Below are 11,925 nucleotides of genomic sequence, written 5' to 3'. Positions count from 1 at the left end.
TGCTATATACTTGACATCTTGTTAGGATTGGAGAGGTCACTGAAAATGCACTCCAAAATAAACACATTTTTGGAATTTCTTCTCTCTTTTGGGCCAGACAGATGTCCAATCTGGCAGATGAACCAAAAACATCTGAAACAACTCTTTTAACCTTAGTTCAACAAATATACTTTTCCACACTTTTAAAGGAACAACCCACATGCACGGCTTTTGCATTTCTGATGTCCTGTACATATATCCTTTAGAGTAAATATAGATGAGATTAAGAGATAGTTATTTAAATGACTAGGAATGGTGTCTATAGTACTGTATGTGACTCTTGGCAGCACAGCTTAACTTTAAAACGTGCATCTGACCAAACTACAAGACTTCTGGAAGACTTCTGCAACAGGACCTGGTCACCTTTGAGTCACTGATGGCCATGAAATCCTCCGTATGCCAAAATAATTCAGAGTCATATGTGAGAGCATCTCTCTGACTAAAGCTTGGCCATAAATAGAACAATGACTCCAAGCCCACCAATGTCAATAAATGAAGCAACCTTAGTCATACAGGCCATATAGGAAATTATACAGGAAGTGATACAAGAAATCAATACAAATAGTTTGTTTTTTGACACAGTGATTCTGCATTTTGGCTTAGTTTTTTGTTAAATATATAATTACACTGTGTAATCATGCACTGTTGTTCATCTGAAGTTGTATTTGCCTCTTTTTAGAACCTTGTATCACCCAGACATTTTTTAATATGCTCTGATACATATAACCTTGTAAATTGAAAAACTTCTTCACAGCCCAGTGAGTGTTGCTGTAGAAGAGAGACCCCAAGGAGTATCAAATAACTGATTACTTGGGAAAAGAAATTGAGGATACCAGCGAAGCTCTGTTAAGGAACTAAAATATCAGCTTGTGTAACAAAAAAAAAACAACCCAAAACACGCTACCCAAATCTTTAAATGAATGTTTTGGGAAAGTGAGCAGGAATATTGTCATAATATAATTGTTGTTTATATAAGTATTGATTTGCATTTCTAGAATCAAGCTGTTATTTGACCGTTAGCATTGATACAATTTCCAGTGAATAATAATACCTTCAATGGAATCTGGTTTTGGTTTTAACAGTTGTTTGCAGACTGAACTCTGCAACATACTTTGCAAACGCAACAGTGGACACATTTTTGAAAGGGATTCATCTTTATCAAAGAGGGTTTCAAGACGAAATATTCCAGGAACAATCAAAAAAGAAAAATTAAAACAAAATTTTAAAAAAAAGAGAGAGATCTGAATAATAGATGAAGTACATCTAAATACAGAGCTCCCACATGTATGTGAACTCACATCTCCTGGTTAAAAGTCTTGGGCCTACACCTCCAATTATGGACCGTAGCTGTGAAATGTGGAAAGTTTTTGAGGAAGTGCCTCTTTTTATGTGTACTCAACATTTGGACTTTGAACTCAAAATCAAAATAATCAGAACCCCTCTTTTTTAGCTTCTACTTTAACAAAAGTAGTCACAAGATCAACCTTTGAATGGCATGGCTCTATAGTCTAGATCAGGAATGTCAAAGTCATTTTACATTGTGGGTCATCTACAGCTCACCCATACTACGAGAGGAACCGGACCAACGCAAATGAGCCAATGCAACACAAAAATAATATGATGTTTACTGGATATCAAAAGCAGACCATACAGCTTTTCAGCTTTTTAATGAAGCTGAAAGAGGATTACAAGAAAATTAAAGACAACAGCCAAAATAAATCTGAATTGATATGGGTTACTAGATGTGATCCTCTGCCACAGAGCAGCATGTCAATGAATAACTGATTCAACTTGAAGGAGTTTGAGGAGCTGGCATAAAAAAAGATTGATTTTCACACAGAGGACACCATGGAAATGGACAACCAGCTGAGTTTCTACAGATAAGTCAATACTTCTGTGCATTACATGTATAGTTGAATTGCTTCCAGAAATGGTAAATTCTCAAAAGAAGTTTTCAGCCTTGATCACTTATGCAAGGGATCCTTAAGTTAAGACTAATGCGAGACCTGCAAGCATTAATCATGCCTACTCCAGCCAGCCCGACTATTGTCATCTCTAGCCAGCTGTAGTTCTTGTGTCTCAGTGAGCTCAATGCCTAAAAAAGATTTTAAGCCAAACAGCTGCCAAATGGAAGACTAGGTAGTTAGGCTGAATGCTAGATGTTTATAGCATTCAGGCATTAGCCTTTTCTTTCTTGGCTCCAACCTGTTAGACTCAACCAATCACCTACACACCACTTCCTCACACCAACTTTTCATACAGTCTTTGGTCTGTTAGCATTTTACATTGCAGAAGTCTCTTTTCTGGGATACTTTTTACCTACAAATAAACCCTAACAAGAAAGTGTGGTTTCAGAAGATATTGTGGTTTCCTGTTCACAAGCTGCTTGTCTATCTTTCCCAGGAGCACTGAGTTTCTGTTGCTCAGAGCCATAATACTACTCAGTGCCCAAGCCAACATCCTGCCCAGGGTTAGCTAAAGACTCCTCGGGTCCACACTCTGTTCCGTAGTCTGCACTGACTGACATCTTCTGAGTTCTCTTTTATCTGAGAGTGACAGCTGTCCACTTCCTGATGAAGCTCTTTTCTTGAGCTTGCTGTCTCTTCTAGTCCTTCGTTAGTTGGATGAGTTAGATGAGTTAGCTGTCATCATATACTCAAATGTAAATGCGCCAACCTCGCAACACATTGGCCTGTTTCCAAGTCAACTCTTCTAGCTAACCTCCTGCCAGATCACGAATCACCCAAGCATCTTAGCAGTCCTATTTCCTGACACTTACTAAGTATGCAGCTGCCCTGGTTTCCAGTCTCTTGCCACTCGCATCCTGGTATCAGAGTAGTGTGAGGGGCTGAGACCTTAACACACCTACTTTTTAAACTGCTACTTTTAAAGAGGGATTGTAAGAGTTTTCTGTCTTTATTGATGGTTTATTTTACTGCTGGTTCTACCTGTAAGGCCTGCACTAAAGCCAGCCTTCTGTTTTTCCCAGTATTTAGGCCATCCTCCTTAGCTGTACCCTTATCTGTTCAGGCTTTAGGCCATCCACCCACCTAGGTGGTTCAGTAAGTCTAGTCAGTGTTTGGGATGGCTGCACCACCTGTCTGTTCTGCCACTGAGCTGACATATTGAATGATTACACATATCTGCCTTCCGTTTAGGCTACTTTTGCAAAGTTTCTTGTCCCCCAATTCTAAATCTGTGTAGTTATCTACCTGATTTTCATTAGTTCTCTTACTCCCGAGCCAATCAAGCCATTTGGCAGAGATGTCCTAGTTATGTTTTCTGTTCACTGACTGCAGTAATATAAATTGTAAGCCAACCAGGGACTTGGAAAGCCTTAAAATAATGTGTGCATTAGAAAAGAACATTAAGAAGGACAAGCAGGGCAGAGAAAGGAGGCAAGGGATGACTTTTCCATGGGTTCTCCAGTTCCACATTCCTGTAGTGCGAGGAGGGTAGTTCACATATTTTGCCTGCTCAGTCTAAATTTGTTTCTGTTTTAAATAGTTCTTAATTTTTCACAGTTTCCAATACAGTTAGCTGATCTATTCCAGATGGTTTAAGCATAAGGTGAGTGAGCAAGCAAGGCATATACATACTTATATGCGCACAAACAAAAATGTGCTTTTCTATACTCAAACTACATAAAAATATCTTTCTTCCACCCTGTCTCCTGATTTTCATTCAAAAAGATTTGCAGTGAATTCAAAGGGTCGCACACAAACAAGGGCAAAGATATGAGCTTCATGTCCAGTGTTTTTCTAAAATTCTGTGGGAATCATGGATTAACTTGTTAAGAAAAAAAAAAACCAATACAATAAAAATCACAAAATTGAAAAATGATCCCCTCTGAAAATGACTAAATTCTACTGCTGGCCCAATCACTGTCAAGACAAATGCAGACATGCCACATCTTGATCAATCACAGAAAACTTCTTGGCCTTGTTGCTGCATGGTTCAAAAACATTTTGTTTCAATATGACCTGGAACCACTGACTATTGGCGTGATCAACTCCAAAGTACATAGAAGAGAGGAGCTCATGAGTACTTAGTAACAAACACAAATCGTAATGTTCTGACACACATGCAAAAGTTTTTGATGATTTTCACTACTAATAAGGTCTACTATAATATTTTTCAAAATGAATACCACTTAATGGACTAGCGTGTTAAGTGTACACCATTATTCTTAAACTTGCCAGTCACATTTTGAAATTATGCCAAATATTTGAGACTGACTTCCCTGCTTCAAAGTTTTTGCAACTGCACAAATTAAAACCAGAGTTTGTTTAGAGGGTTGGAATGAATCAAATAATATTATTTATTGGCTAATTAGTTTAAACAAAAAATACAATGGAGTCTTGTTAATCTCCTTAGGGATATTTTCTAAATTCCAAGTTTGTACTCAGACATTTATTTAACCAGCAATCACTATAATAATCTCCCTCCTTTCAATAGAGCTCTCTCTCTCTCTGGCTTTCTCCCACAGTTCAAAAGGCATTCGTGTATGGGCAGAAATCTGTGCCATCAGAAACTGAATTTGAATAAGTTAAATTTGAATTTGAATTGCTCGGATTGAATCTGAATTGTAACTTGAATAAATGCTTTTAAAAACTGAATATGAATTAGCCTAGGGCTGTGCGATATGACCAAAATCTCATATCCCGATATAAGACATCTATCGTCCGATAACGATATAAATCACAAAAATTTTACATTTTCTGTAGTCGGGTGTTTTAACCGAAGCATGAAACTATACATTTTTAGATATAAGTTGTAACGGCCGCCGTTTTCCGCTATCTATTACACGGCGTGCTGCGGGGAAAAGCCTGTTCTAACGTTTGAGTCTAAGGTTTATTTTTTTAGCACCTGGCGGCTCTTTTTTGCTTCTCATCCGTAAGTACTCTGCATACTCTTTTACATGATTAAGTTTGTTTTGGAAAGTCTCAACAGGATCTTGAGCTTTATTGTGAAAGGTTTATGTGGAAGATAAACAAGAGGACACGCGATGGTTTTACCGTCATTGTTGCTAACGATAACGCATAAAAACTGTGGCTTGTCCGTCCATAGTGTGGTTAAATTAAATATAAGAGAAAGAGTGAACTTTAAGAAATTAATATAGCCACTACAGTGACCATCAAAACGATGAAAAAATATTGCCGTAAACAGTTTATTTTGCGACACCACGAAACAAACGATAGCGTAAAATGAAACGATAGACATTTTTATATCGTTATCCGATATATATCGTTATATCGAACAGCCCTAAATTAGCCTAATTTGAAATTCAATTTATTGGTTTGAAAATGATCATCACTAAATTGAAATTGAATTTCATAGTTTGAAAATGAATCCATTTGCTTTGAAACCGTATTTTATCCTTTAAAAATTTAGCTCTCGAATAATTGTAGATTCACTTCTCACCATTCAGTTTCAGTTCTACAATTCAATTTCAGTTCCAAAATTCAGTTTTTTGGGACTTACATCCGGTTCAAGAGTAATCGAGCGCAGATTAATAGAACTACGTTTTAGTAGTGGACCGAAAGTGTTACTGACGGGAATCTACAGCGTCTTGAGCTGATTTAAGCTACCACCACTTCCCCTGCCAGTGGCGGACTCCCTCAGACATCGGGGCGTTGGTGGTTCTTTGTGTCCGGGGGTGAGCGTCCAGGTACACACCGGCTCACTCCTTGGCGGCCGCTTATCGGGGCCTGGAGCCTGGGGCTTGCTCGGGCCACTTCGGAGGTGGGGTGCCCCCGGCCTCTCGGCCTGGGGCTCGGTCACTCAGGCACGGCTGGCTGCCGGCGGAGCTCACGGGCGCGTCACTGCAACTCCCCCTGGCTTCTGCTCCGCGGCTGCTGAGTGAGCCCTCATCTGGGACTCTCCTCAGCTCTTTCTGGGACAGTGGCGCGGCTGCCCCTCTGTTGGTCTTCCTTGGTCTCTTGTGTTCTGGGGGCCTCTGGATGTCTGGAGTTTTGATCTCCTCCATACCTGCTTCATGCCCTGGAGGACGGGGCTGTGGCCCCCCCACACCCTCTAGCAGATCATTACATGAAGGAACCTTTTAAAAAACAAACAAGTCCATGCTCACAGGTGTACACACGGGTGATCACACCCACAAACTACACCCTTTTTGGCTCCTACCTCAAAGGACACTGTGTTCTGTTGATCTTATGTGCTGCACAATAATGTTTAATATTTAGTATTTACTGTCATATTCCCATATATCATTGTGATGTTGTTTATTCTATTACTCTTGTTCTCTTCTGCTTGTTTTCTTTTTTCTTTCTCAGCAGGTGACCCAGGTGATTGATATATGCATTTTTTTTCTTTTTTTCTTCTTTTTTTTCTTTTTCTGCTCATTCTGTTGGTTTTTGCCCTTCTCCCCCGTCCCTCTTCTCAGCTGTTTCTCTTTCCCTCTTTCTTTCTCCCCTTCTTTCCCCCAGTCAAGTCTGTCCCGTATTCAGTAAGTGAAAATAAAATAAACAATAAAAGGTGAATCAAATGGACCATTATGGCAAGGCTGGGATGGTCAATTTGGTAAAGTAAATCCGTTGGGCATCTTTCTTTGCCTTTAGACAACAATTCTGATGGCAAAAGAGCCAAACGGGACAGGCAAAAGAAAAAAAAAAAAAAAAAGACTTCAGAAGTCATTCGTCATGCCGAATGACCAGCAGATAAACTGTCAGGTTGGTAATAAATGTATTACATGTATAAGAACAAGCGTCATGTTAACAAATGATAGCCGTACAATAGCTTTTATGCTTATTGTAGCTGTTAGCTAAAAACGCTAATTTAGCGTAGTTTGTGTTGGATTCAGCTTTGACAAACAAATATGATCGACTGTTTCTAGTAGAATTCCAAAGTTGTCATCTTGTACCCTCTCAGTGCCCTGTATGCTTGCAGAGACCCCTACAGTAGGGAAACATGCAAAACAGTGTCCAAAACTTTGTAGTTTAGCTTTATTTATGTCTTACACAGCATCCCAACTCTTTAGCTAACTTAATAACTTTAGCTAAAGTGAATACTTGGTGTAATTCATTAGTGCATTACTGGATCACCTCTGTTTGAAGTGATATGTGACTATCACTGTGTTTAACTACCATAATAATTCTTAGGGTACTGAGTGCATGCTTAATTAGTTTTTTGTTTTTTTTTAACATACTGCTCAATTGCTATGTTTGACAGGCTGAAGTTGTCGGGTCACCTCCTAAATCAACCATCTTTTACAGGTGTTTTGCGCCAGAAATGGAGTGTCCACTGAAGACTGAAGATACTGAATCTCTACGCCTTGCTATTGATCCTTCTTGAGCCTTCATCTAGACAAGAGACATTAACTTAACCACTCTCACATGCTACTGTAGGGGTCTGTGATAGACTGGTGGGCTGCGCACGGTATACCTTGTTTTTTTCCCCTCCTGTAACTGCTGGGCTAGACCTTGAATTGGATAAGCAGAAGAAAATGAATGGATAGAGAAGAATTTGTCTCATAAATGGCACATATAGGCCTGAGATATGCCAAGTGTCAAAATTGCATCCAAGATTAGAAGACCTGGAATCATCCAAGGAATCTCACATCCATTTACACCAGATTTAATGGTGCACAAATGAAGGAATGTTTTTGAAAGTAGCTGAGGCATGAAAGGGCCCATAAATAGGCTACCAGGCTCAGGACTTTGGAAGGGTTCAATGCAACACTATTCCAGTGCAAAACAACATAGCAGCAAGCAATGTCTTCATCTCCCCTCATCCTCCAGATGTACTGAGTGAGCGGAAAGGCAAATTGACCTGAGTTACACCAAAATACGCCACAATATTTATGGGACCCTGCACAGTGAGACAGTCTGGATGATGCTAAATCTTCTGTTTTTCTTTGCCAGGATAAAAACACCATTTGCATCCGTCAATTCATCAAAAAACGGGAGTCTGAGTCATGTAATAAATGGACATGAATCTTCAAACAGCAAAAACTAATTTTCCCAGTTCAGTGGACCCAGGGAGTAAAGTCAAATACAAAGACGAGTGTGGAGAAGGAAGAGGGTGGGCTACAGGGCATAAGGACTACATAGGAACAAATAATCCCTTTACAATGGTCTACGAGACTGGTTTCTGATCTGCACCAGAGAATCTCTCTGTGGTCTGGAACATTCCTACAGACTCAGGTTTAGTTCCTCCTGGAGACTTTTATTCTAACTCCCCTGTCAAAGCCAGTATTTCAGGTCTCATATAGTACATGGCAGGGGGCCGACTTATCATTTCAGAGCAATTTTTGACCGCTGTTATAAGGACTTCTGCATGAAAAGGTCAATTAAAATTCAAGAAAAGCTTTATCCCCATGTATGAGTTAAAATAAATCTACACACCAGGGTATAAAAAGTTGTGTTTGGCCTCGTGTCAGAGGGCATTGGTTGGATGTCATTGTTTTTGAATATTTATGGACAGCACTCTGAGCTCCAGCCATGAATGTCAAGATGTTGTTTATGATCTTTTAGATTGCATGTCAGCCATGGTTTATTCTCTTAAAAAACAGATGAGTTGTGGCATCTGACAATTATACCAAATAAAAAAGTTCAAAGAAGCCTGCAAATCTGATGCCACTTAACACTTATACACAAAATATCAAGGTTAGCAACATGTTACTAAAAACTTCCACCAATCTTTCTTTGGACTGTGTTCGTTCCTGGATATAGCCTTCAGTTTTCACACCCCTTTTCTATAGAACCAGCTCCCAGTTTGGATTTAGGAGACAGGCACCCTCTCTACTTTTAAGATTAGGCTTAAAACTTCCCTTTTTGATAAAGCTGTTAGGGCTGGATCAGGTGACCCTGAATCCTCCCTTAGTTATGCTGAAATAGGTCTAGGCTGCTGGGGCATTCCCACTGAGTGTTTCTTTTTCACAGACCTTATTCACTCACCATGTATTTATACTCAATTGCTGAGTATAAATGCATTTAATACCTACTACCTTGAGTACATGCACAATGTATACAGCTTAGAGAATGACACAGCATCTTTGTATCTTTTAGAATTTTTGTCTTGTTGAAATGTAGTCTTGGCTTGTAGTCAAGCTTGCCAGAAAGTGTATTTTATGAGAATACCTTTGCCAATGCTGGAGTGAAGATATATCCTTCTTAAATGAATCTTAATTATTTGATCAGCTGGAAGAAAAGAAGGGTCACTAGAGTGACATTTATGGAGAAAAGGAATTATGTTCCTTTTCTCCATAAATGGTATCCGGAGCCGACAGGTATCGACAGGCCAAGCAGAATGCAGCTCGGGCAGTGGCTGAAGCAAAAACTCGGGTGTGGGAGGAGTTTGGAGAGGCCATGGAAAAAGACTTTCGGACTGCCTCGAAGAGATTCTGGCAAACCGTCAGGCGTCTCAGGAGGGGAAAGCGGTGCTCTACCTGCACTGTGTATAGTGCTGGCGGAGCGCTGCTGACGTCGACTGAGAAAATTGTCAGGCGGTGGAAGGAATACTTCGAGGACCTCCTTAATCCCACTGACACGTCTTCCGAGGAGGAAGCAGAGTCTGGGGATGAGGGGAATGACCCGCCAATTTCCGGGGGCGAGGTCACTGAGGCAGTTAAACAACTCCTTGGTGGCAGAGCCCCTGGTGTTGATGAGGTCCGCCCCGAGTTCCTGAAGGCTCTGGACGTTGTAGGGCTGTCCTGGTTGACACGCCTCTGCAATGTTGCATGGAGATCAGGAGCAGTACCTGTGGACTGGCAGACCGGGGTGGTGGTCCCCATCTTTAAGAAGGGGGACCGGAGGGTGTGTTCCAACTACAGGGGGATCACACTCCTCAGCCTCCCTGGGAAAGTCTATGCCAGGGTGCTGGAAAGGAGAGTTCGTCCGCTAGTCGAACCTCGGATACAGGAGGTTTTCGTCCTGGTCGCGGAACACTGGACCAGCTCTTTATCCTCTCGAGGATACTTGAGGGTGCATGGGAGTTTGCCCAACCAGTCTACATGTGTTTTGTGGACTTGGAGAAGGCATTCGACCGTGTCCCTCGGGGTGTCCTGTGGGAGGTGTCTGGCCCATTGCTACGGGCCATTCGATCCCTATACAACCGTTGTAAGAGCTTAGTTCGCATTGCCGGCAATAAGTCGGACTCGTTCCCGGTGGGTGATGGGCTCCGCCAGGGCTGCCCTTTGTCTCCGGTTCTGTTCATAATTTTTATGGACAGGATTTCTAGGCGCAGCCAAGTGGCGGAGGGCTTTCGCTTTGGTGGCCTCAGAATCTCATCTCTGATTTTTGCGGATGATGTGGTTCTGTTGGCTTCATCGGGTGAGGGCCTCCAGCTCGCACTGGAACGGTTCGCAGCCGAGTGTGAAGCAGCGGGAATGAGGATCAGCACCTCCAAATCTGAGGCCATGGTTCTCAGCCGGAAAAGGGTGGAGTGCCCACTCCGGGTCGGGGATGAGTTCCTGCCCCAAGTGGAGGAGTTCAAGTATCTCGGGGTCTTGTTCGCGAGTGATGGGAGAAGGGAGCCGGAGATCGACAGACGGATTGGGGCTGCAGCTGCAGTAATGCAGACGCTGCACCAGTCCGTCGTGGTGAAGAGGGAGCTGAGTGTAAAAGCGAAGCTCTCAATTTACCGGTCGATCTACGTCCCTACCCTCACCTATGGCTACGAGCTGTGGGTAGTGACCGAAAGAACGAGATCGCGGATACAAGCGGCAGAAATGAGCTTCCTCCGAAGGGTGGCTGGCCTCTCCCTTAGAGATAGGGTGAGAAGTTCGGCCATCCGGGAGGGGCTCAGAGTAGAGCCGCTGCTGCTCCACATCGAAAGGAGCCAGCTGAGGTGGTTCGGGCATCTGACAAGGATGCCCCCTGGGCGCCTCCTGGGTGAGGTGTTCCAGGCATGTCCCACCGGGAGGAGGCCCCGGGGCAGACCCAGGACACGCTGGAGAGATTATATCTCTCGGCTGGCCTGGGAACGCCTTGGTGTTCCCCCGGATAAGCTAGAGGAGGTGGCTGGGGAGAGGGAGGTCTGGGCCTCTTTGCTTAGGCTGCTGCCCCCGCGACCCGGCCTCGGATAAAGCGGATGAAGATGGATGGATGGATGGAAAAATTGTTCCAGGCCTGAAAAATGACCCTGTTTCAACAACAAAAAGCTACACAAGACCATGACACAGCTTTCCTAAACATGGTTTAGAGCTTTATAACATGATCGAAACCTTCCTGTTTTATTTGTTCTGTTTTGTTGATGCATTTGTGTTGGAGATGTAGAACGAAAACGTAACCTAGTTCCGTCTAGGCTGATTTCTTTTTTAAAGGTAGGATTTGAACCACAGAAACACTGCAAAGGTCATATTTTTTGTGAAACAATTCCATCTCACAAAAACAGACAACGCAGATTTTAAAAATGCACGGTATGGTAGAAACTTTCATTCACTTTATTTTTTCCAATGGTAACTCATGAGGATATTAAGCATTTACTTACCACTGCTGTTCCGCGATACAAACCTAGTTCAATATCTACTACAGCATAAATTGATGAACTTGCCACAAGTATTTTAGAGAATGTTTAGCACGAATGTCAAGCCACAATACAATGTAGCCCACATATTATTGTCAGTCATATGACCTTAATAGACAACACAAAATGTTGTGAACATGTAAAGACTCTGTATACCATTTTCATATGAACAAATACTGCTAGTATGAATGTAGTATTAGTATATTACGTGCTGAAGTTACATTTACTTGTGTGTGTTATAATTGCAATTTTTTTGAATGAATATGATTTTATATGCTCTTATTATGTTTTCCATTAATGTTAAATCTCATAAAATTCAAGTCATAAAATTCTTATTTTTTTAAACTTTTTATTTTAAATGTATATTCAGTTGCCATATGTTATGTAGTTATTTTATTTTAT

This window comes from Copadichromis virginalis, linkage group LG11 (genome assembly GCF_057382275.1).
Source record: "Copadichromis virginalis isolate Kocher_CV1m ecotype Utaka linkage group LG11, C_Virginalis_male_GT1.1, whole genome shotgun sequence".
Lineage (NCBI taxonomy): Eukaryota > Metazoa > Chordata > Actinopteri > Cichliformes > Cichlidae > Copadichromis > Copadichromis virginalis.
The sequence above is the reverse complement of the archived record's forward strand: the minus strand, read 5'-3'. Positions refer to the sequence as shown.